Source organism: Protopterus annectens, chromosome 7.part0 (assembly GCF_019279795.1).
Source record: "Protopterus annectens isolate FY-2018-M chromosome 7.part0, PAN1.0, whole genome shotgun sequence".
Lineage (NCBI taxonomy): Eukaryota > Metazoa > Chordata > Ceratodontiformes > Protopteridae > Protopterus > Protopterus annectens.
The window spans coordinates 1,047,664,593-1,047,691,644 of record NC_056739.1 but is presented as its reverse complement, the minus strand read 5'-3'; the positions used below and the strand labels follow the sequence as shown (position 1 = coordinate 1,047,691,644).

General features: G+C 43.4%; 1 protein-coding gene across 2 annotated transcripts in view; it reads right to left on the bottom strand.

Moving 5' to 3' along the window:
* CEP152 (centrosomal protein 152) overlaps positions 1–27,052 on the bottom strand; it is a 2,961,597-nt gene that overhangs the window by 277,141 nt on the left and 2,657,404 nt on the right. The gene's annotated exons all lie outside the window — the stretch shown is intronic.

The following is a 27,052-nucleotide window of genomic DNA, read 5'->3' as shown; positions in this document are numbered from 1 at the left end:
AATTGTTTTCCAGGGCAAGAGTTTAAGGTCCATCTTTGCTGAAGGTTCAAAGGGGTTTTGGGTCAAAACTTGAAGCAAGATAGTTATATCCCATAGAGGAGTAGGGTTCCTTTACTTCGGACCCAAGTAAGAAGGTGCCTTTCAGAAAAGCCTTGCACAACTTAGAAGAGGCCAAAGAAGAATGATTTTCACCTGAATGAAAGTTAGAAATGGCAGCCAACTGTAATTTAATAGTAGAGAAACTAGCTCACTCATTAAAAATGGAAGCTAAATATTCAAGGAGAACGGGGATTGTGGCAGTAAAGGTCCAAACTGAAAATCTCTTCCATTTACTTTTGTAGATTTTCCTCTTAGAAGACTTTTGAGAAGACAAGAGAATATGCCAGATTGGGGAAGTAAGCCTGGGCTGTCTCGCCTTCACTTAAACTGTGAAACCACGCAGTGAACTTGAAGCCTGTTATGTTATCCCCCTTGGATGAGACAGGAGGTCTTGACTAGGGTCAAGTATCCAAGGTGGATACAGATGATGAAGCCACAGGAAGGGAAGCCAAAAAGGTGCAATACAGATAACTCTGCTCTTTAACCAGTATGCTTTCTGTACTATTGTGGGTATTGGAGGTAAAGGGAGAAAAGCATAAAAGAAACCGAAGGGCCAATCGTGAACTACAGCATCCCTTGGTAACTCCCCCAGAGGAGGGATCAGGGCAAAGAACTTGCTGCACTTGTTGTTGAGGGGAGAAGCAAAAACAGTGCAGCATGGCTAGACACATTGATGGAAAATTCTCTCTGCCACTTTGACATTCAAAGACCCTAGTGATGCATCAGAATGGACCTGCTTAGTTTGTCTGCAAGCATGTTGGCTTTCCCTAGTATGTGTATTACTATGAGAACGCGGCTGGAAGAGATCGCCCACTGCCACACTCACAGCCTCTCAACATAGATGATATCTTTGTCCCTCTCCCCAAATTATGGATGTACCAGACCACAGATATATTTTGTCTGTTTGAATCATGATCATCCCAGAGGGGAGAACATCTTGAAAGGCCTGCTGTGCTAGGACTGCTCTCTTTTCCAGCACATTGATGTGCGAATTGACCTGTTCTGGGGACCAAACCTTGGACTGTCCTTCCCAAGAAATGTCCCCTCCACCCCAGTTGTGAGGTGTCCATGGTCAATGTGACCACTGGTAGTGGCAGAACAAATGGATGCCCCTGAGAAACTTCCTCTGAACGGATCCACCAAAAAAGTATTTCTTGCAAATCTGTGTGACCATGACTGGTGTGTACAAGTGTTGCTGAAGAACTGACCACTGTACTGACAGAGTCCACTGCTGAATCCGCATATGACTACTGGCTAATGGAACCAGAGTAACTGCTGTTGCCATGGACCCTAAGGCTTGCAAGACTAGTGCTGGAGGAGAAGAATGCAAGATCACTTCCATGACGTGAGATCTGAGAGTCTGTACTTCTTGTTGGAGGAAGTGGCACTTGTCTGATTGACAGTGTTTAGACAAGTACCTATGAACTCAAGATTTTGTGTAGGTGTGAGCCGTGATTTATTGTAGTTGACTGTGATGTCCAGATGGAGACATAACCGGAGCAACAAGTACCTTGCTTGTATAAGTAGATGCCTGCTTGGAGCAGTCAGAAACCTGTTGTCAGGATACCAAAACACCTAGAATCCTAGCAGTCTCAGGTGAGCTGCTATTATTGTTACATGTTTGGTGAACACACTGGGGGATGGGTTGAGGCCAAAATATAGTGATCTGTAGGGTTGCTACCTCTTGCGAAGCTGAAAACCAGACCAAAGCCACACCCATAGCCTACCCATGACTCCACCCAAGCCCAACTTATCACCACCCACAACCATGGCTTTTTTATGATGCAAATGCATACGTCATTAGGGCGGAACATCCCTTTTAGTCCATTTTCATGTGCCTAATCTACATAGTGTTACTCTCTCTCTCTCTTTGTTGTGGAGTATCTCAGACTCCACCACATCACTTTAGCAAAGCTTTTTGTGGGGAAAAAAAGACAGAGGTTGCATTTTAACAAACTCCAGTATTCTGTCCATGCTTCTACACAGAATACTGGAGTTTTTACAGTGCTTTCTGGACTACCAGAGAATTTTTAAAGTTATGTACTTACCATAACTTGGCATCTGTGTTGCTCATTCTCGCTCTGGTTCATGCTTGGGTTACGGATCCGACTTGGCCAACTTCAACAGACTTCTGTTTCGAATTTCAAGCTCCTCTCCTACCTATAATTCCCTGTACCAAGCACAGCTCCCTCAGATAGAGTTTGCTGACCATTAGGAATAAGGATAGGAAGAAAAAGGAAAACCCCAGAGGCTCAGCCAAGAACAAAGGTTCCTAAAAGTGCTACCTAGATCCTCCAGAAAAAAGGATTTTTCCAGGTCGGGGGATGGATGGGAGGGGGCAGTGAATCACAGTGAGAATGAACAACACAGATGGCAAGTTATGTTAAGTACATAACTTAAAAATCTGATAATGTCCTCCTTGGTCTGATTCAAGTTTGGGTCAGAGTCCCCAGCTAAATTCTCTCTTGGATGGCCTCAAGAAAGGATATGCCGGAGCACTGTCAAGCCAAAAGAAGCCCTGCTCCTGGAAACAATGTCCACTTTGTAATGGGTCACAAATGTATGGGATTTAGACCTAGGGCTGCTGCGCCGATGTCATGAATTGAAATTCTAGATGAAAATGCATAAGATGTGGCAACATATCTAGTTGAATTGGCTTGAGGTGAATTAGCCAACTTCACATTGTTCTTATCACATATAAAAGAAATGCAACTAGTAATCCACTTGGCCAGAATTACCTTAGATACTGACTGTCCCAGGTGATTAGGCAAAAAGGACACAGATAGCTGATCTGATTTTCTGAACTGTTTAGTCCTGTGAATATCAAAACTTAGTCGCCTATGAACATCCAGCAAATGCAACATGTACTCCTCCTTACTGGAAAAACTGACTTGGGAAAGAAAACTGGTAACTGAATGGTCTGATTAATGTCTGACTCAGCAGCCACTTTAGGGATAAAGGACGGATTAGTACAGAGGGGAAACTCTGTGTGGAAAATAATGTAGGGTGATTTAGAAGAAAGGGCTTGTAATTCAGAAATTCTTCTAGCTGAGGTGATGGCAACTAGAAAATAGTTTTCCAAGACAAAAATTGTACGTCACAATTACTAGCTGGCTTGAAAGGTTTCTGAGTGAGGCCTTGGAGAATCAGGAGAAGATCCCAAGGGGGATTGGGGTCTCTGATAGGAGGTCTGAGAAGGAAAACCCCTTTCAGGAAAGCTCTACATAACTTAAATGTGGCTACAGGTCCTGACAATAGGCCAGAGTGGAAACTGGATATGGCTGCCAGCTGAAGCTTAATCGTGGAGAAGCTAAATCCCTTCTTGAACAAGGAAGCAAAAAAGAGGAGGAGGGTAGGGATAGAAGCTTAGTAAGGATCAATATCCTCTTTGGCAGCCCAGAAAGAAAATCAGTTCCACTTGCTTTTGTATACCTTTTTGGTGGAGTTCTTTTGTGAAGCTAAAACAATACTCTTTACAGGCGAAGAAAGCCTGGACTTTTTTACAATCACTGGAATTGAAGAAACCATGCTGTCAGCTTGAGAGTGGACAGATCTTGATAGAGTCCCAGGGACGGATGGGTTAGGAGATCCTGGCTGGGCTCCAGTATCCACTGCTCTTTAACTTTTGTGCTTTCCTGAAGGAATTCTGGAACAATCAGTAGGGGAGAATAAGCATAGAAGAGACTGGAGGGCCAATCGTGGACTAGAGCATCTCTCTGGGACTCCCCTGGTGGGGGGAGCAGCGCAAAGTACTTGCTGCACTTGCAGCTGAGTGGGGAAGCAAACAGACTGCAGCAAGGATGACCCCAATGGTCGAAAATCTGATACGCTACTGTTTGGTTGAGGGACCACTTGTGGGGTGTCAGAATGGACCTGCAGAGTTTGTCCGCCAGCACACTGGTTTTCCCCAGTATGCGAGTTACAATGAGAAAGCGGTGTGAAGAGATTGCCTATTCCCAAACCCTTATGGCCTCTCTGCAAAGGGGGTAAGAACAGGTCCCTCCTTGCTTGTCGATGTAGCAGACTACTAACATGTTGTCAGTGTGAATTGCATTGGTTCCCAAAGGAAGAACGTCCAGAAAGGCTTGCAATGAGAGAAGTACTGCTCTCATCTCTAGGACATTAATATACAGTGTGGTCTCTAAAGGAGTCAACATGCCATGGACCATCTTCCCTTTGAAATGACCCCCCCCCTCCAAGCTGGGTATCAAGCATGATCACTGTGGCTGTGGGCAGGGGAAGAATAAACAGTCTGCCAACTAACAGGTCAAAATGGATCCACCATTCCAGGTGGGTTCTGCAAATTTTCATCAACTTGATAGGAACAAATAGAGACTGGTGAAATACAGATCACTGCACAGCCAATCTTGCCAGAGGAAATAACATTATGGCAGCCACTATAGATCCAAGAGCTCGAAGAACAAATCTGGCGGAAGAGAAGGAAAATTTAGTAAAGTCTGAACTTGGTTTCTCGAGGTGATTATCCGATGTAGGGGCAATGACGCTTTTTGGGTAACTGTGTTCAGCAGAGCCCCGATAAACTCCAAGGATTGAGTTGGTAGTGGTTGTGACTTGTGATTTATCTTGATGCCTAGGAGATCTGAAATCTGGAACGGGTTATCTCTGGCATGAGATAGTTGACGCCTGGTCAGGGCAGAAAGGAGCTAGTCGTGTAGATACGGGTACAACTGAGAACCTCACAGTGTGAGAAGTGTTACAACCACTGCCATGCATTTGCTAAACACACTGGGGGCTGTGGTGAGTCCAAAGAGCAGAGCTCTGAATTGGTAGTGACTGGCTCCCAGCCTGAAGCACAGATGACTCCTGGAGCACCTGTCTATTCTGAAGTGATAGTACGCGTCCTTTAAGTCCACAGAGCACATCCAATTGTCCTTCCTTAACAAAAGAAGGATAGATTACTGTAACCATCTGAAACTTCGTTTTCTTTACAAACAAATTCAGTCTGCTTAGGTCCAAGATTGGCCTCAAGTCCACAGTCTTCTTTGGGACTAAAAAGAAGTGGGAGTAAGTTACGGATACCCTCTCTTCAGTTGGGACATCTTGGATGACTTTTTTTTTTTTTTTGCAGTAACTTTCGAATTTCTACAACTGCCAATTCCCTCTGGCTGGATGGAATGTCAGGGAGTATTTTTCATTTTCTTGGGGGTGTAATGTGAAAAGGAATGTAATAGCCTCTGAATATAATGGTTTGCCCCCAAACATTTTTTGTTACTTGGGCCCAGGAGTGCAGAGCAAAACGGCCCTCGATTGCCTCCAGAGCAGCCAGACAGTGCTTCAGGACCGCTGACACAGGTAGTCAGAAAAGGGTTCCCTGAAGCTGTGATTTTGCAGACCCCCCCCCACCACCACCACCACCACCTCTTGGGCAGTGTCTCCCATTAAAGCCCTCTTCTCTGCCTCTGGAGGGGATCTCTCCAAGTTGGTCAGGAAAAGACCCTTGATTCTTACGGAATCAAATTTTCTCCCTCTCCAATTCCAGCAGTAGGTCCACTGAGGGGTGGAAAACTTGATCCCTACAGCAGACAAGGTTTTGCCCTCTTTCTCACTGCAGATCAGTGTGTCTTTAACTGATGGCTCAAATAAGGAAGAGCCACCAAAGGGAGCATTGACAAAAGACACATTAAAGTGCTCCAAGAAGTCACAAAGTCTGCATACAGTAATGCTGGTGATGGCTGCCCACGAGGTACCCTCTGCTGCATGAGAGATGAGCCTCATGGATGAACTAGCAAGGGAAGAAACAGTGGACAGCTTTGGAGAAATCTTTCCAAATTCCTCCATCAGCATGGTCTCTGCCAGTGATTCAGAGACCTTCTTGACCAGATCCTCTCTGTAGGCAAGTAAAATGTGGCAAGAAGTTAAGCACTCTCAGGGTGAAAGCAGCTGAAACCTAGACAAGCTTGCTGAACCTGTCCATTGCCCTAAGACTTCCTGTTCAATGGATGGATGTAAAGCTTTGTTCAGCTAGCTCTTTCTTAGTGGTGGCTACCACCACCATAGCGTCAACAGGAATACCCTTGGACGAGAAGGAACAATCTGTAGGTGAGGAAAGAATTTTATTAGGTCTTATAGGCAAAGGCTCTATAGTGTCCGGCTCCTTCCATGGCAAGTGTGCCACTAAGTTTATGAGGGGGTTCCGGCCGTGGGGGGTCACCCAAGATGTAGATGGGCCCATTCCAAAGGCCTGCAGAAATACAAACTCCACAGAGGTAGGATCTGGAGATGACCAACCACTTCTTTGTTTTAAAATTTCCAAGATGTCTGCAAAGGAGATATCCTCCGGTAGTGGTTTTGGAGATCCCTCCCCTTCATCAAAGTCAGTATCTTCGGTGACAGGCTCCATGCGGGAGTCTAGCTGCCTCCTTCTGAGGCACATCCTCTGTGGGATGTTCAGGGGAAGCATGGGAAGAGGTGGGGGCCATCTCAGGTGGTAAATCCGGGATTCTCTTTGAAATGGGCTGACCCTGGCAGGAATGGTAGGCCCATTTCCCAGATTCGATGAGGGGTGTTGGGCAGAGCAGTAGCCAAAGAGATTGGATCTCTGTCTGCAGAGAAAGCCTCTTCAATGATCTGGAAAGCCAAGTAACCAGGAGAACCCCTCCCCAACTTCATGTGAGCTAAAGCCCTTGAAGAAGACATGACAAGGGCCTCGGATCCACGACTCCCAGATCGGACCCATGCTGTCGAGAGCCGAAGCACTGAGGGAGGGGGAGACAATGCCGATAAAATCGAAGCTGAACCTCCTCCTCTGGATCCAACCTCAACATCCCAGATCAGAGACCCATGCTGATCCGAAGATCTCGAAGTAAAGGTCATCAAGGCAACCATCCGAGTAGAGGAAGCAAAGGTCCTAGAGTCCGATACCGATTATCTCGGATGGCTAAGGTCCTGAGGCTCCAAAACCGAGGGCCGAATCAGAGAAGGACAGTCAATGTTGGTAGGGACGTAGCCAATAAAACCCCACCTGGATCTGAGACTTGATAATCTTCCTTACCATCCTGTCCTCATCATATCCCGAAAGGCTTCTGGAGGAAGCTACAGATGAAGAATGAGATTGGTGCGAAGTTTGCAAGGTTTTTGCCGGAACCGTAGGGGAGACTGACAAGATGGAAGATACCGCTGAATGCCTCCCAGTCCTTGGAGCTGAAGTTCTAAGCTCCAAAATCGAATCTGAACGTAAAGGAGAATTGCTGCTTCTGATCCAATCTCCTCAGATCCAAGGACTGAGCAGGATACAAAGGGGTTGAAACAGATGACAATCTGGGTGAAGCCGGATCTGAAGGAGCAGATAATGTCTTTGGTGTAGGGCCAGACAGATCTGAGAATCTTTTTAGATCTGGTGGATCACAGCCCACTCTTGGAGCCGAGGAATCTGAACTCTTCTAAGATTTTTGAAGGAAGTTCTACTGACGCCCTAGAGTGCTTACGAGGGTGCTTCTTAGGGTCTGGAGCAGACCTAGGTAAGCACAAGTGGGGAGTATGAGCCCTTGGGGAAGAAGTTGAAATGGGAGGTAGAATCCATTTGAGAACTTATTTTGCCTATCATCAATCGCTCCAGGGTTAAATCCCTCATAAATGGCACACTGTGGCTGTAAGTGTGCTGCACCTAAACAGTAGACACATCTATCATGTGAATCAGAGTGCAGAATTTTATGACTGCACTCCATACAACTCTTAATTCAGCAGGCTTATCCATAATTAAATTTGTACAAAAAAAAAACAAGAATAAGAACACCACCACTACTATAAATCTTAATAAGCTAATACCTTTAAGATAACTAACCACTATAAAGACTATAATTATAAGCTCTATAACACTATCCTACTATAAAGGCAAGATAATAGTAATAAGCATAAAGAACCTTAACAGCTATATAGGAAGAACTCTTCCTCAAAAAACTACAAACTATTTAGGAAGGGTTGCCCTAACACCAGCAAGAAGCTTCATGGGTGGGAGGAAGAAGAAAAGCAGTAATTATCCAAACACACACACACACACACACACACACACACACACACACACACACATCTGTAAAGAGAAAAGAGAACTGCAACTAGCTGTTCTAGCACTAGAAGCACGTCTGACGTGAATGGCAGTAAACGAGATCTGAGGGAGCTGTGCTTAGTACAGGGAGTTATGGGTAAGGGAGGAGCTCGAGCTGGAAGCTGAAGTCTGTAGAAGGCAGCCGAGTCAGATCAGTGGATCCATAACCCAACCATAAATCAGAGCGAAAAGGACAACATCAGATCATTCTGATTTCCAGATAGCCTGGACAAATACTAGATAGGTGGCAAGTGAACTGGTAATGACAGTCTCCCAGAAGGAAGCAAAGATATCTTCAGGAGCACCTGTTCATTTTGAGGTGATAGTAAGCATCCTAAAGATCTATCAACATTCAATTATCCTTTCACAGCAGGGGAAAAATGGACTGTACTGTGACCATCTGGAACTCTGAATATTTCACATACTGGTTTAGTTTGCTGAGATCCAGTGTAGGACTCAAGTCTCCTGTCTTTTTGGGACTAAAAAAAATGTTGAGTAGATTCTGGATCCTATCTGGTGTGGGGGACATTCTGGATGACTTTTTTTACAGCAGCTCTTCTACTTCTAAGGTTGCTACCTCTCTCAGATTTGGTAGAACATTGGGGATCCTTTTCATTTTTGTAGGGTGACTTTGGGAAAAAGGCAAGAAATAACATCTGGATATGATACTCTGCACCCAAGTATCTTTTGTGATAGATGTCCAGGCTTTCTGGTGCAGAGACAAGTGACACCTAACTGCCTCCAGAGAACAGTAACTGGTCAACCTTTCAGGAGGGCTGGTACAGTTTGTCCGAGAAGGAATCCATGAAACCCTGATTCTGCAGGCCACCTCTGCTGCAAGGGTGGTGTCTTCCGTTAGACTTCCCCCTCTGCATCTGTGGAGAACTGTCTTTTCATGAGTCTTGAAAAGGACCTTTGGCTGCAAATCACATCTTTCTACCACCTTGATGATTCTGAGAGAAACGTTTCTAATGGGATAGGAAAAAGGACTCCAACAGCAGACAATGTCTTTCCATCTTGCTCACTTCTGGAGAGCATTTCCTTTTGGGCCGATCACGGATGATCCATAGAAAGGAACGCTGATGAACGAAGACTTGAAGGGCTCCGCAGAATTGCACAGGCACATCTAGGCAAGTCTCCTGATGGGTATGCCCGACTCGGTCTTTATTCGTGAGGTACGCTTTGTAGTGCCGGATATCAACCTTGTGGATGCGTTAGGTATGGACTGAAGAGAGGCCAGTTGTAAAGAAATCTTATTCTGGTCCTCCACAGACATGAACTAGGAAAGAGATTTGGAGAGCTCCTTTTGTTAAATCTCTGTAACCTTGTAAAGTGTACCAAATAATTCAGCAATGGTAGGGCAAAGGTCACTGAAGGGTAAAAGCACTTTCCAAATCTGTACAAAGCCCTAGACTCCCGGTCAGGGGTTGGACAGATAAGCTCTGTTCCAAGAGCTCTTTCTTGGTGGCTGCCACCACAACCATGGCATCTACCTGGGACCCCCTTGCTCCAGTGGACTCTGTCCTTTGGGGGAGCTAAAAACCTATTTGGCTGCCTGGGAATAGGCTACACACTATCAGGCTCCTTCCATGTATGGCATGAGAAGTTCTATCAGCTAGTAGGATTACCCAAGATGTAACTGGACCAGACCCGAAAGCTTCCAGGAATACACACTCCTCCTGGGAAGGGGATTTTGAAAGACCATCCACATTTTTGCTTGAGAAATTCCAAGATTTCTCCAAAGGAGATCCCGTCAGGTGAAGATCTGAGGTACCTCTCCCCTTCATCAAAGTCAGTGTCCTTGGTGAGAGACTCCTGTGGGGAATTTGTGTGTTTCCTTTTCATGTTCTCTTCAGTGAGATGGTATGGTGAGGTATCACAAGTGATAGGAGAGCCCTGAGGGAGATCTGACTGAAGGCTTGATCAGGTTGGCTGCCCTGGTGGGATAGACCTGAGACGCTCAGAGCTCAAATCAGAGGATGGGATACAGATAGGATCTGAAGGGAGCAAAGATGTCCTCTTACTAGGCAGTAAAAAGGCGCTCTCCACTACCTCAGGGGCAGAAAGTCCAGGAGAAACAGCAGCCAGCTACACCAGAGTCAAAGTCCCCTGTACTAATATGCCCTGAATCCTCCCAGATCCCCGACCCAAGGAGGGAGTTGGCCCTGAGCTGGACAGCACTGAGGCCCCAAAGGGCAAGGATGGCTCTGACAACTTTGGTGTTGACCCCAAACCCCCCTGGAGCTGGTGCCAATGCTTTCCCTCCGAGAGTCATTCTGCTCCAACAGGATCAGAACTGGGTGACTCAAGAACATGGTCAGAGTAAAAGAACGACCTATCCAACAAAGACACTCTCAAACATCTAGGATCCAAGGGCTCCAAAATCACAGGTCAAATCAGAGGAGGTGAGATCAACTGAGGTTCAGTGAAGGGCAGACTCAAGGGTCCGATAGGAGATGGAGACTGAATTACCCCATTTGAACTGGAACTCTGAGGAACGTCCTCATCATCCAATCCATCTCTGCTTCAGACAAGCTCCTAGAGGACCTAAGGGATGAGCTGGCTGATGGTGGCCTGCAATGTTTTGCCAGCACATCCTATAAGAATGGTGAATGGAGCTAAGGAGAGGTCGGCTCCAGTGAGAACTGGGAGGGTATGCATCTGAGGAGACTTGGGCTTTGAAATGGTAGGATCAGAGGGGGTCATATCCAACTTCTTAAAAGCTTTGAACGAGGCCCAGTTGTTGGAGCTGATATTGCTGAACAGTCAGGAAATGGGTTTCTAGAGTCCTTGGTCTTTTGGAGGCAAATCAGGCTTTCCTTTGTCAGACTTCTTGGCAGGGTGTTGAGCTGCAGCAGCTAGAAAAGAGGAAGGAAGGAAGGAGGCCCTTCAAAACCAATTTATTCCTGGGATCACAAAGTGCTCACGAGTTAAAGCCTGAACAGATTATGCAGTCAAGTATCTAAGTGGGCAGCACCTAAGCAGCAAACATACTGCATGTGGGCATCAGAGTTGAGAATCCTATGTCTACATAACTGAATTTCTTGAAGCACATAGGCTTGTCTGATGAAGTTTCACTAACAGTCCAAAAAAAACAGAGAAAGATAAGTTTTTTTTTTTTTTATATAAAGCAAAGGATGAACCAACAATTGTACAAAGAATACTCTCTACAGGGTAAGAAAGAAGGAGGAGAAAAAGAAGAATAAGTACCAACAATGGTATGCAGAGGAGAACCCTAAAAAAAAAAAAAAAAAAAAAAAAAAAAACAGGAAAGTTGGAGCCTCACAGAAAGAAACTGAGAAAATACAAAGAAGACAGGAAGGGTGGAAAGACAGTATAACAGTCCCACAGAAAATAGGCTAAACTTACAACCCTTAAACAACACCCAATTGCACGGAGAAGGCGATCCACATCTGAGTGATATGGCGGTAAATATCTGACTTATGCTAGGTTAGTGGGGAGTTATGGGTAAAGGGAGGGGCTCAAGAGTTGCATCTGTGAATCTGGAAAAAGCAGATGAGTCGGATCACAGTACCATCATTTGAAGAATGAATGAAAATGACAATCAGATTCAGAGACTGAAGAAGAATCATATTCAAAAGAGGTTTATCTCTTCCATTTTTGAGGATTGCAAAAGGGAGGGGAGAAAACTGAGGTTGATGAAAAAACATTAAGGCTTTAAAAAGTTCTTGAAAAAAATTCAACCACTCCTGTTGAAGAACCTATGGAATACAGGTGACAAGAGGTGTAACATGCTTTGTCTTTTGCTTTCTCTTCTTTGGAGTTATCTAATGAAGGCAAACATAGTCTAGTCAGTATTAGTGTGGTGATACGTCCAGTTCTTTAAAATTAAATCCAAAAGTAGCAGCAAACAAAAGCAACTGCAACCATGAACGATCTTAACAAATGCTGGTTTACTGAAGGTTACTGCGCTAGAGCATAGAAAAAGCACTTTCACCATCCAAGCTTCTTCAGGCTTAAAGTAGACTTCTAATAGAAGGTTAGGCCTTATATACTTTAGCTAATTAGCTGACTTCAAATGCTGTCACATGATCGATCACATGATCTTATGAATTCAAGCTAAAAATAACTTATGTACTTACCAAAACATTTCATCCGAGTTGCTACTTTTTATTTGTCTTCAACCTCAGGGACTTGGATCTGGCATGGATCCAACTCGGCTGCATATTCCAGCATCGGATCCAAAGTCTAAGCTCCTCCCCTACCCATAATACCTACATCTCCCTCCTCCCCTCAGATCGAGTTTGTTGCAGAACAGCAGTATCCCCAACTACACAACATGCCTATAAACCTGGCACAATCAATGACAGGCTTCTCAAAGAAGAAGAATTTTAGCCAGGATAGATGGACTATGACTCTTCCATCCAGTCTGCTGCACAACCCACACAAGGCAGGGGGAAGGAGGGAGGGCTGGTTGAAGACAAATGAAAAGCAACTCAGATAGAAGGTTATGGTAAGTACATAACTTATTTATCTGAACTTGTTGTTTTCATTTGCTCTTCAACCTGAGGGACAGTGTCTCCAGCTACCAATTAACATAGGGCGGTCCTCATGGAAGGATATTCCGGAGCACGGCTGAGCCAAAGGATGCCCTGCTCCTGGAAAGAAGGTCCAATTTATAATGGGAGATAAATGTGTAAGATGATGCCCAGGTAGCTGTAGAGCAAACATCATCTAAAGAAACCTTGGACCAAAAGGCTGCAAATGTAACAACACACCTGGTAGAATGCGCCCGGACATTTCCTGGTGGAGATAACCTTTTGGCTCGATAGGCCAAGGAGATGCATTCAGAAATCCATTGTGCGACAGTGACTTTAGAAACAGGCTTACTCAAGAAAGGTTTGGAAAAGGAAACAAAGAGTTGGTCTGACTTTCGAAAAGATTTTGTTCTATGCAAATAGAAATGCAGCTGCCTGTGTACATCAAGCAAGTGCAATTTATACTCCCCTTTATTTTGGAAATTTGGAAAGAAAACTGGTAAATTAATGAACTGGTTAATATTAGATGCTGATTGGTCAAACAAGGACACTCTATCCTTATGGAGGATCATGTAAGGGGGCTTGATAGATAAGGCTTGGGCCTCAGAAACTCTCTTGGCTGAGATAATCACTACCAAGAAAAGCCGTCTTCCACGACAGAAACTGCAAGTCAACCATAGCCACTGGCTCGCAAGGAGGAAAAACCAAGGCCTACAGCACAAGGGTAAGATCCCAAGGGGCATTGGGTCCCTAACTGGGGGCCTAAGAAGAAAGGTGCTTTTCAAAAAGGCCTTACAAAGCTTAGAAGAAGCCAATGATACAAAAGTTTCACCAATGTAAGTTAGAAATTGCTACCAGTTGCACCTTAACTGTAGAGTAACTAGTACCATAATTAAAGATGTCTGCCAAAAATTCCAAAATGGCCAAAACTGGTGCAGTTAAAAGATCCAGGTCATGCTAAGAAGCTCAGATCGAGAAACACTTCCATTTACTCAAATAAACCTTCCTGGTGGCAGCTTTGTGAGCTGCTACCAAGATCATCTTAACAGGAGAAGACAGCCCGGGAGTCCTAACTATCACAGAATTGGAGCAGCCAAGCCGTGAGCTTCAGGCTGACTAAGTCTGGATGAGAAATCCCTGAGGGATGTGTAATCAGATCCAGAACTGGATCTAGAGTGCAAAGAGGACACATTACATGCTACCACAGAGTGGGGAACCAAACTTGATGAGGCCAGAAGGGGGCAATGAGGATCATTAAGCTCCCCAGCCATCAAGCCTTCTGAATGAATTTTGGAATTAGAGGGAGCAGAGGATAAGCATACAATAGATCAGAGGGCCAAGCGTGAACTAGAACATCCAAATAGAAAGTGCATAGTGGAATCTGGACTAAATCCAAAACAAATAATAAAGAAAAAAGACGTCCATAAGGCTGAGAAATAAACTTTTATTAAAACAAAAAATGGTAAGCGCATTTACGGTCACCCGCTTCTTCAGACCATAATGCAAACAAACAGTAAAAGACTTAAATACAACAATCATACCAATCACAGTTGAAAACTAATCAAGCAATTTACTCAATGTAATAAGCTCTTCTTCTTTAATGCTGGTTTTAAAGAGGCAGCACTATTTAGGCCAGGAGGGATATTAGCTCTAAAATCTATTATCCATCTTAATTCTGCATATTCAGTATCATTAGTCAAATCTCCCTCCCTTATATTACCACTGACAATCTGTAAGACCAAAAACTTAAAACAATGTAAATCACCTGCTTCATGCACATGCTTGGCTAGTGCATTGGTTAGTTTAACATTCCGAATATCATTTAAATGTTCCATCACCCTTTCTTTCAAAGTTCAATAACTTTTTCCAACATAGAAATAATCACAGGAACAACAAGGTTGTGGGAACTCATCCCCACTTTGCATTTAGGAATAGTAAGTCTTTGAAACAAAGACTGTGTTACAAACAAACACAGATCTCCCCACTGGCTTCAGAATGCAAGGATACATTTGCTTGCTGATCTTGTAAAGTTTGTAAATATATATGGCCTTTAAGTGTTATGAAGCACCCCAGGACATTATATCCCTTTGAGTTTTCTTTTTATGTTGTTTAACTAAGAATATTGTTTATCTGGCAAAATGTTCCTGTGATTGTTTATATGTTGGAAAAAGTAATCTAACTTTCAAAGAGAGGGTGATGGAACATTTAAATGATATTTGGAATGTTAAACTAACCAATGCACTAGCCAAGCATGTGCATGAGGCAGGTGATTTACATATTTTAAGTTTTTGGTCTTACAGATCGGCAATGGTAATATAAGGGAGGGAGATTTGACAAATGATACTGAATATGCAGAATTAAGATGGATAATAGATTTTAGAACTAATATCCCTCCTGGCCTTAATAGTGCTGCCTCTTTAAAACCAACATCAAAGAAGAAGAGCTTATTACATTGAGTAAATTGCTGGATTAGTTTTCAACTGTCATTAGTATGATAGTTGCATTTAAATCTTTTACTGTTTGTTTGCATTATGGTCTGAAGAAGCGGGTGACCACAAAAGCGCTTACCATTTTTTGTTTTAATAAAAGTTTATTTCTCAGCCTTTTGGATGTCTTTTTTCTGTATGAACTAGAACATCTATGGCGGACTCCGCGTAGGGGGGGTTCACAGTGTAATACTCACTGCAGTTCGCTTTGGAAGGAGAGGCGAAGAGATTGCAGCAAGGTTGACCCCACCTTAGAAAGATCTTTTCCGCTACTGAAGGATTCAGAGACCACTCGTAAGACATCAGAATAGACCTGCTGAGCCTGTCTGCCAAAATTTTGGACCCCCCCCCCCGCCCGGAATGTGCATTGCTACAAAAAAATATCCGGTGAAGATCGTCCACTCCCACAATCTCATGGCTTTGCGACAAAGGGGAAAAGATATGGTCCCCCCTGTTTGTTGATGCACCAGACTGCTGACATATTGTCGTCTATATAGCAATAGTTCCCAGAGGAAGAAAGGCATAGAGAGCTTGCAATGCCAAAAGCACCACCCTCATCTCCAGGACACTGATATGCAGATTGGTCTACAGGGAGGACCACTTGCCTTGGACTGCCCTTCCCATGCAATGTACCCCCTACCCAAGCAGGGAGACGTTCGTGGTCGTGATCACGGGGGAGGGAAGAACAAACGGATGACCTTGAAGGAGGTCTGGGGATTGGAGCCACCAAAGAAGGTAGTCCTTGCAAACATGGGATAGATGAACAGGGTGTGACAAGGGAAGGTCTAAGCAAGGACCACTGAATGGCTAAGGTCCACTGCAGAACTCCCACATGAAGACGTGCAGTTAGGACGATAGTGATCATGGCCACCATAGATTCCAATGCCTGAAGAACTAAACCTGCATGGGGAAGGTTGGCTTGAAGGATGTAAAGCACATGACGACAGAGTGACAACACTCTGTCCTGAGGCAGAAACACCCTGCCCTGGGTAGCATGCAGCAGAGCTCCTATGAAATCCAATACCTGCATAGGTGCCAGCTGAGACTTGTTGAGGTTTATGATCATATGATCATACCCAGGCATACCTCTCAACCTCTTACAGCAAGAAATCGGGACAAAGCCATAAACAAAAGTGGGACAAAGGCCCAAAAATAGGGCCAATTTTTAAATATTACTCTAATAACTTAGAAAGGTGATAGAATAACAGGCTTTGCATTAGCATTAATTTTCAGAAAGGTATGAAGTCTGTAACTCAGATTTCTGTCATTATTTTCCAACTTCAATCTTGAATGATTTGCACACTAATATGACAGAAAACAACAATTTTATGAAAAAACGGATCAAAATATGAGGTAAAAATCTGGACATTCTGAGAAAATCTGTACAGTCAAGAGGTATGTACCCTGATAATGAGCAGTCTGAAGCAGATGATCCCTGGCTTGAATCAGTCGATGGTTGGAGGGAGTGGAGAGGAGCCAATCATCCAGATAACGGAAGCCTGAAACCCCTGCAGCCGCAGGTGAGCAGCAACTACCGCCATCACTTTAGTGAACACCCAGGGGCGGTGGTGAGCTCAAAGGGATGTGCTCTGAACTGAAAGTGCTGGGCTCCCAGCTGGAAGCGGAGGAACTTCTGGGAGTGCCTGTCCATCCTGACATGGTAGTAGGCATACTGGAGGTCTACCTAGCACATTCAGTTGTTGACCTGCAGGAAAGCAGAATGGATTGAAGGGTGACCATCCAGAACTTCATCTTGGCAAGAGACAGGTTCAGGTTCAGGGTTGAAAGATACAGAATGGATCTTAAGTCCCCCATTTTCTTTGGCACCAAAAAGAACCTTGAGAAAATGCCAGATCTGGACTGGTCTGGGGTGACAGGCTGGCTGACTAGTTTTTCGAGCAGCCTGGCAATTTCTATGGCTGCCTCCTCCCACTGACTGGGTGGCATGTCTGGGAGATGTCTGGGTGAAACTGGGGGATGTAGAAATGGGATCGAACAGCCTCTGGATATGATCTGCAGAACCCAACAATCATTCGCAATTGACTCCCAGGCTGTTGCGTGCAGAGATAACTGCTCCCCAACTGCCTCCAGAGATGAGCAGTCAGACAACCCCTCAGAATTGCTGGAAGGGCCTGTCCGGGAAGGAATCCTGAGACCCTTGGTTCTTCGGACCTCTTCTGCCATGAGGACGGTGTCTATCATATCCCCCTCTGCCTCAGGGGGAAGGCGAATCCTGAACATCTTGGGAAGAACCTTGAGACTTCCAGAACCACATTTTCCGTACCCCATGCTGATTCCTAGAGAAGGATCGTTGTGGGGTTGAGAAGCGGATCCTGGCGGCAAACAAATTCTTCCTTCCTTCTCACTCTGGACTAAGATGTCAAGAACCGTTTTCCCAAACAAGGTTGAACCATCAAAGGGGGCGTTCATGAAAGATGCCTTGAAGGACTCCAAAAAGGCACAAAGCTGGAGCTAGGCATGCCACCTAATGGCCATACTTGTTCCTGCAGCCCTAGAGCCGCCCTTGGTACCATGTAATAGCAGCCTCATGGACATATTGGAGATGGAAGTAAGGGTGGCCATGCAGGAAGAAAAAACCTTCTTCTCCTCCACTGACATGGACCTTGGGGCAGACTCCACAACCTCTTTAATCAGATCCCTCTGCAGTCTGAGTACATGTGCCAAATAATTCAGCGCACGGAAGGTAAAAGTGGCTGACGCATAAGTCTGCTTTCCAACACGATCCATCACTCAAGACTCCCTGTCTGGAGGATGCCAATCCACTCAGGGCAACAGCTAGCAATGAGATACCAAGACCCATCGGCACCAACCCCTTAACACAAGGAACCTCAGACCCAATGACTCCAAAACTGGAGGTTGGACTGGAGAAGGAGAAATGGGGAGAAAAATGGACTGCATTCTCCCAGCCCCAGAGGAAGAAGGAGCAGGGAAGACTCTCAACTGAATCTGGGCCCGAATACACTTCCACATCATCCTGTCCACCTCGGCTTCAGACAGGCTCCAAGAGGACTGGATGGAAGAAGCCACTGACATGGGCCGGGAATGGCACTGAGGGGAGGCAGAGAAAGGGGACCGAGCCCGGGAGGTCTCTGGCTCCAGTGAAAAACAATGCAACCGGAGCAGAGGAGAGCTCTGGCTTGGATCCGGGTGAGAACTTGGCCGGGGGTTCGACTGAGGAAGAATGGTCTGGGGACCACTTCCTAGGCTGTTCCTGCTCTTTGGCTCGGGCCTTCTCCCTGTCCCTGGACTTCTTAGCAGGAGGTTGAGTCCCAAAAGGCGGGGCAGAGGAAGAAGTAGAGGCTCCCAAGGGTGGAGGAAGGAGGCCCTTAAGAATCAGTTTGTTCCTCCTGTTGATCAAAGCACGGGGGTCGAAGCCCACGCAGATCGAGTAGGAGGTGTCCAAGTGAGGTATACCCAAACAGACCACGCACAGAGTGCGGCCATCAGATGGGGGAAGCTTATGGTCACACACTGCGCATTTCCTGAAGCCTGGCTTGAGGGTATCAGCCATGGCAAACAGAAGAAAACAAACCACATGCTCACTCACCCACACAAGGTAGGGATGTTTTTGAAACCGATGCTTGAGTGCACATGGATAGGGTAGGGTAGAAAGGGTAAAGAGAAGATAAAGGCGGCAGAAGAGTGAAGAAAAAAGACAAGAAATTAACCACTTACTGCAAAAAGGAGCTTGGAGCTAAGGAACCACGCTGCTGTTTTAATGAGTGCCAAATGAGATCTGAGGGGAGGAGGAAGAAAGGGGCATTATGGGTAGGGGAGGAGCTTGGACTTGGCATCCGATGCTGGAGTATGTGGCTGAGTTGGAGCCGTGCCAGATCAGAGTCCCTCAGGTTGAAGGGCAAATGAAGACCACTTCAGAGCAGCTGATTTCAAATGTTGTCATATGACACATTGACTACCATGAAACAGCTTCACCCAAAGTACTTGAGTAATACACAACACGCTTAAATCAAAACTAATAAATACATAAAAATATATAGAAAAACGCATATATATGATAAAAACATTTTAAACATAGTTACCATATATTTAAAACTTAATGGTACATAAAATACTTAATTATATATATTAATTATACTGAGTTTAAAACTTTCCCTGTAGTCAGTGTATCTGATGGTACACATATTTTAAGTGAGGTGTTAGTGCTACTAGATCATTTAGTCCAGGTTATAAATGAGATTTAAATCTAAATATCTATTTATACTCTTCTTGCTCTGCTAGTAAAGTGATGTTACCACCTCTTAATGATTTCTGTATTATAGTTAGAATTAAAAACTTAAAGGTATTTTTCTTATTTGTGGATTGCATGTTTATATAGAGCATTGGATGGAATTTGTCTTTTAATTTCTGAAAGATGTTGTCCTATTCTTTCCTTCAGCTTCTTGAGTATCCAAAGAAACAATGTAAGAAGCTGACACCTGACATGCCTCCAAAAAGATTCATGGTACTTTCTCACAGACAAAACATATAGAATCCCCTCCCAATCCACCTCATTCCTCAGAAATAATCAGCCAGGGTTCTCCTTTCACAGCCTTGCTGGCTGTCTAATCAGTCGGAAGGAAAGTACAAAACCTTGTGCTTTATCAGCTCTCCATTGGGTCTCAACAGTGGGAGCAGGAGCAGTAGTTGGAAAGTCTGTAGGCTCATCATGCAACATCAGAGATGTCAGACTCTGACCAAGTGAAACACACCCATGTTTTCTTCATCTTCTTAGACTTATGCAGCTGTTGAGGGATGTCTGAGCGATGATTCATAGGCTTTTCTCACACCAAGTCCATTAAACTTATATTTTCAATATACAACTTAAGATAAATTAAACTACTTCTGATCTTCTAAGAAATAAATGTCTGACAGACAGTGCATTGTTTATAATTAACTTCAGATCCTAAACTGAACAAACACTTTAAATGACTATCCTTATAAAGAACCAGTCAGCCTCAGTTGAATTTCTCTCTCCTATATGACAGTAATTTTTCACAATAAAATTAGCGAAGAAATAAACAGTCCCTAAAGAGGTACTTAGCTACCTACAACAAATGCAGCTGCAACAGGGCTTACAGGTGACAGACCATAACAGTCTTCATTCATGGACTAGCTGCAAGAACATTTTGAGGGTCTTGTACATGTATCCCCCTTATGTACCAGCATGCAGTAGCCACTTGCATAGCATCAGATGTATGGTGCCAGAGAAATGTCTCTTACCTTTTGCAGACTGGTCAGAAGTATGGTATCCTGGGCAGGATACATCACATTGGTCAGCAATATTTCAACAGTTATCTAATGAACAATATTTAGTTTGCTCAAGGGTCTCTATTTTTCCTTTTGAAAGCTTTTCTTATGATGACTTCATTTTTGATGGGACATCCATGCCATCTTGCTGCTGCAGATATGCAGACATGAAGGGTTTGTCTAATAAACGTGCAAGTCTCTTTCTGGTCTGGTATGCCTGGAGGACTTTGTCTTCTCTTTGAATTCTTCATACACAAACTCAAGCAAATACTGCAACTAGTCACATTGTTCTCTGGACCTAAGCAAAGTAGGCACTGCAAGTGGTAATCTCTATGTAAGACCTGACACCTTCAGACACACCTGTTTGCCTTTTCTGCAGTGGACCTACCCTGCACCTCTGTGTATGTTAGTTCACTTACCAGATGTCTGCTAATAAACAAAATACAGCTAAACAGCTTAATTAATAAAATGCAGTAAATCGGTCTCCATCTGGCACTTTAGTCATGTTAGGTCTGGACCAATGCTGGAATGCAGCACACTTTCCTGTTGTGAACATGTAACAATGAAAAAAGAAGTAAAGATGGAGTGGGTAAATGTCATCTATATACCAAGTGCATGAAAATGTTCATTGTAACACTACATCACCCCGGCCCAAGAGGAAGGGCACTGAGGTCTGAAAGTCAAAGGAGACATCAAACTTGGCCAGTGGCAGAGATTTTTATAGTGAAAATTACAACAGTGATCTACACGTGATGTAGCAGAACTTGCTACTATAAACTGAGGTGGGGCTATACTTCAACACTTAGGCCCTGGACTCATTCTTGTCCCTATTCACTAACAGCTCATGGCAGACTTGTATAAAATGTTACCATCAAGCAGTAGATCACTGGATGTAGCAGCTACACTTTGCTCTGATCACAAACATGACAATACTCAAACTCAGCTGCAGGTAGCCTTCTCCGACCATGAAGACTAGCTTGATAGTGGCAAACTGACGCTGAAAGGTCACAAGACAAAGCTCATTTAATTTGATGGAAAGAAGTCTCCTTGTGCCAGGAAAACTCTGCTCCACACATGGGCAAACACTGAAGTGCAAATTACGATGGTCCTGACAAGAAAATATCAATATTTTGTACTGAATCAAAATACTGTAACTATAAAATGTTACCATCAAGCAGTAGATCACTTGATGTGGCAGCTACACTTTGCTCTGATCACAAACATGACAATACTCAAACTCAGCTGCAGGTAGCCTTCTCCGACCATGAAGACTAGCTTGATAGTGGCAAACTGACGCTGAATGGTCACAAGACAAAGCTCATTTAATTTGATGGAAAGAAGTCTCCTTGTGCCAGGAAAACTCTGCTCCACACATGGGCAAACACTGAAGTGCAAATTACGATGGTCCTGACAAGAAAATATCAATATTTTGTACTGAATCAAAAGATGACCTCCTCTCACAGTAACAAATGTTATCAATAAAAATAATAGGAAAATTGATCTGACAGCTCAACAATAGCAAACCAATAAACAAAAACTAACCAGCATCCAAGTACATCATGGCCAATGTTACCTTATTGACAATCATTAACTGTAGTGCTTTTGTTGACAGCCGACCCCTTACAAAGAGATAATAGTTTGAAAGGGACTATAAAAGGTTTGTCAGACAAATCCTCTTTATTAACAGACTGCACAGCAGTGCCTAGGAAGCAGAATGCAAAACCTGTGATATAGTTTTCTACATAGACTACACTTCAAGGCCACTATATGAATCTTTCTCATCAGTTTGATGTACTCTCTCTCAAAGAGCTCAGATCTGCTATAAATGCCTTCTCTTGGAGGCTAGCAGTTCAGAGAACAACATTCAAGACAAAACTTTTGGTAATGCTATTTCAAGAGTGTGGAATCTGCTTCCTAATGAAATCCAGAACAGTGTTAACCTGTTCTTGTGAAAGTTAATGCAGCCCTTTGTGTCACTCCACTGTTCTTACCCAATACATTACCCCATAAATTCTGACTTACCTGCTTCTAGTTAGCATGTATAAGGGGTATGTTAGCAAACTGTCACTAAATGTATACATTATCTACATACTACTTATTTTCCACAGATGCAAAATAGCATCTTAAGCTTTTAGTAAGCAACCATTAAATGGTTATTTTATTTTATTTATTTATTTTATTTTACATTTGTTGACCGGGCTAGTCTAGCTGGATATATTTCCATTTTCAGTAGAGGCCCGGGGAGAAAAGCTCCACATAGAACATAACAATGATACATATTAATGATAAGCACAAAGGAAAAATAAGACATTTAGTAATAAAACATATTAAATTGGTAATACAAACTTTGAGATAAAATTTAAAATTACAAAAATTAAGGCACATTATATTAGAAGTCCTAACTAGAGATAGGACAGTATCCAGGCATTTTGCTAATTTCTAATAGGCTATGCCATACGGCTACTACTATAATAAGAAAAAAAATATGCAAGAGGGTGAAGAAAAAGGTGGAAAAGAAAAGTAACATAAGAAGAGAGGGAAGAGATAGAAGTCAATAAATGAGAGAAAAGAATGATAAGCGAGAGGATATGGGAGAGGATTAGAGAAATGGGTCAGAGCACAGAGTGACTTGGAGGGAATGGAAGAGGAAAAGGAAGGTAGTAGGCACCAGGTAGGGTTAAAGGTCAGAAGGGGGGCAAGAAAAGTTAGTCAGGTGTACTACATGAGCAAAGCCAGTGATTTTGGAAGTAAAGTTTGATTTGTTGTTTGAAGATGGGTAGGGATGAGATTTGAGTTATATCCCTGGGTAGTAAATTCCATATTCGGCCTACGGTATTAGTGAGAGTCACCAGCTAGGTTGTGAGCTTTTATGGGTTTGGTCAAGAGTTTAGAAGAGGAACGAAGGGAGGTAAGATTGTTATAAGGGGGTAAAAGCTGTGATAGAATAGGGGTGTTATCAGGTTGGTACAAAATTTTGTGGGCAATAATAAGTTGTGTGAGTGTTAAGACAGTTTTGTAATTCTAGCCAGCCCAGATGTTTCAAATTAAGGCAGTGATGGGTTCTGAAGTGGTTGCCAGTGGCGAAGCGGGCAATGTTATTATAACAAGTTGCCAGTTTGTTTAGGTTAGATTTCTTGAGGTTAGTAAAGATAGGAGAGGCATAGAAGAGAGTGGATATAAGATGGGAGTGGGCAATAGTAGCTCTAGCAGAAGGGGTGAGAAATGGTTTGATCCGGTATAAGGATCCCATCTTTCTGTTTACAAATTTGATGGTGTTGTTGATGTGTTGATCGAAGGAGAGATTGTTATCAATGGTTATGCCTAGCAGTTTAGTTGTAGAGTCTGGGGAGATAACAGTATTGTTGTTAGACAGAATGGTGAAGTATAATGGGGAGGTACGAGTGGTGGGGGTAAAGAGGAGAAGTTTTGTTTTTTTAGCATTCAGGAGGAGGTATCGTCTAGTAAACCATGTTTCCACTGTGTTGAAGATATTTTGGGTTAGTGTAATAAGGTCAGAAGTGGAGGTTGCTGAACAAATAATAGTGGAGTCGTCAGCGTATTGAATACAGGTGGCTTGAGGGATAACTGAGTGGAGATCGTTGATAAAAAGGGAAAAGAGAAGTGGGCCAAGAATAGAGCCCTGAGGGACTCCAATAGAAATGGGCAATAAGGAGGAGATGTGGTTGTCCCAAAGAATGGCTTGTTGTCTGTTGCTAAGATATGAACTAAACCATTTTATGGTAAGTTTATCAAATGAGAGGGAATCCAGAATGTTAATTAATGAAGAGTGGTTAACCATGTCAAAAGCTTTTGAAAGGTCAATGAATAGGGCGGAAGAGAAAAGGTTATTATTGCGATTGCTGTTGATAGTATCAACAAAGGAAAGGAGGGCAGTGGTGGTGCTATGGTGAGGTCTAAAACCATGTTGACAGTTAGCAATAATATTGTGTAGGGAGAGATATTGCACAAGTTGTTGATGAATACATTTCTCCATAATCTTTGCTAAGGGTGAGAGAAGTGCAATTGGTCTAAAGTTAGAATAGTCGATAGAGTTGCCACCTTTATGTAGTGGGATAATATGAGAGACTTTCCAGATGTCAGGGATAGTTCCTTCTTGGATGGTTCTATTTATGAGTATAGTTATTGGGTAGGTAATTTCTTTGGCTGCCTTTTGCAGAAAAAGGGAGGGAAGCTTGTCAGCAGAGGGGGTACAGGGTTTCAGTTTGAGGATGAGTTTGTAGATGAAAGAGGTAGAGAGAAAATGTAAGAAGAGTTTGCTAGATTGTTTGGAGGGTAGAAGTTATTAGTGTTCAGTTGACTTGCAAGAGATTGAATGGTTTCAGTAAAGAAGGAATTAAAAGCATTGGCAGTTTGGTCAGGGGTATCAGGGTCAGCATTAAGTGGGGAGGGAGTTTTGGCTGTGCCTGGAGATAGGAGTCTATTGATTGAAGACCAGAATTGTTTGGGTTTATTAAAATGGGTTTCTTGTAGCTCACAGTAAAATTTTCTTTTGTTGGTTATTATTGCTTTTTTGGTAAGGTTTCTAAGTTGACGGAAAAGAAGGAAATCTGAGTTGATTCTATGGCATCTCCATTTGGCCCAAACCTTGTTTTTAGAGAGGATAAGTTTCTTAGTTTCATTTGAGAGCCATGGGGCTGTTTTTGACTTCATTCTAATGGTACGCTCAGGAGCATGTTTATTCAGAATGGAAAGAAATGTAGAATTAAAGAATGATACTGCTTCGTTAAGTGGAAGTATTTTTAAGGGGTTCCAGTTACAAGCTCTGAGTTCATTTTGAAATAGGTCAGTTTTAAAGTGTTTGGTCGATCGTACATTTCTTATATTAGGGAGGTGTGGATAGTCATTCTTCTCTCTTTTGATAAAGGTTAAGCAATGATCACTGAGGTCATCAGGCATAGTACCTACGTTGTATGTGATGTTAACTTTGTTTATGAGTATCCAGTCTAAAATGGTTTGCTTTTTACTTAGTTTGTTGTGCCTAGTAGTAGAGGTAATTGTTTGGGTGAAACCATTTAGGTTGATGTGAGAGGTGGGATTGTCAGTTTTGATGGTATTCCAGTCTATATTAAAGTCACCTAGAATTATAATTTCCTGGGGGTAGTTGATGGAAACCCAACTAAGAAAGTCTTCTAAGATAGGTATATTGTTGCCAGGAGGTATATACATACAGATGATGTACAGGGCTTTCTTTGCATTTAGTGATGATGGCTTCCACTTTACTATCCTGGGTTGGACAGGCTGACAGGGTAGAGATGTTGAAGTGATTCTTAAACAGAATTGCTACCCCACCACCCTTTCGTTTAGTACGGTCAAGCCTTAGTATATTATAACCTTGGGGTATAATTTCAGTGTCTTTGGTCGCTAGTTTAAGCCAGGTTTCGGAGAGACAGAGAATGTCAAAACCATGAGTATCTAGGAGGGCATGTAGATAAGGTACTTTATTGTTTACACTTTGTATGTTAAGATGCCCTAAGAGAAGGGTGTTATTGGAGTTTGGTTTGGATGTTTGAGGAGTAGGATTCATGGGGCCAGGGTTGGGGTGAACATCACCGTCTTCTAAGGTAGGGTCATCAGGCGGAGGTGTAAGATTGTTCTTTAGAAGGATTAGAGGTTTTACTTTTTTATAAGAGGATAGGGTGTAGGTGAGGTGAGAGTGCCTATGGAATTTGGCTAGGTTGTAGTTAAAGGTGGAATTGACATTTAGGAATGAAGTGAGAGGAGCATGGAAGGTAGAAGTAAGTTTATGATTATTGATGGGCTGAATGTTGAGTGGGTATTCTAAGAAGGAAAGGAGATAAGTAGAGAAGAGAGTAGTTAAAAGTAGCAATGAGAGTATAAGCTGTGTGGATAAGTTAAGGGCCATGTTTATGAGTGAGTAAGGTAGAAGGGATTATAAAGTAGAGGTATGTGGCAAGGGTTAGCAAGGTGATAGAAAGTGTTTATGTTAGAAGGAAAGTATAATATAGAAGTAAGACTAGTGATAAGGATATTAATGTATATGTTAGATAGAGGGACAGGTTAAGTGTGTGTAATGAAATGTACATAAGAGATAATAGAGAAAGAGGAGAGAAGCAGGTCTTAAGATAGGAAGGTAGTTAGACAAAAGTCGAAAGTTGGAGGAGGTTGAGGGGTGTGATGAGGGGAGGGGTTCCAATTTGGCGGGAAGGAGGAGGATAGGGTTGTGAGGTAGTGGGTGTGAGTAGAGAACTATAAGGCTAGGACCCCTGGGGGTGGGTGGGAATTGGGGGTAGGGAGGGGAGCGGAGTGAGCCCGCAGGGCGAACGGAGCGGGACACACAGAGTAGACCAGAGGAGAAGGGAAAAAGTATCAGAGAAAGCTAGGGGAGTCAAGGCAAGAGAAGGTAGCCTAGGAGGAGAGGATAAGACAGAGTATTAGAAGGAGGAAAGGGATAGGGGTAGGAAGGTGAGAATAAAAGTATAAGGTAGAAATGAATACTAGTATACCAAGTAAAGATGAGGAAAGGGTGACATCTAGTGGGCAACAGCGGAGGTGCAATAAGCAAACAAAGGAGCTTCCAGGCGTAGAGCTAGTCTAAATGGGAGAGAGAGGATAAGCTATGTAGCCATCCAAGGAGAGTGGGAGGAGGTAATGAAGGA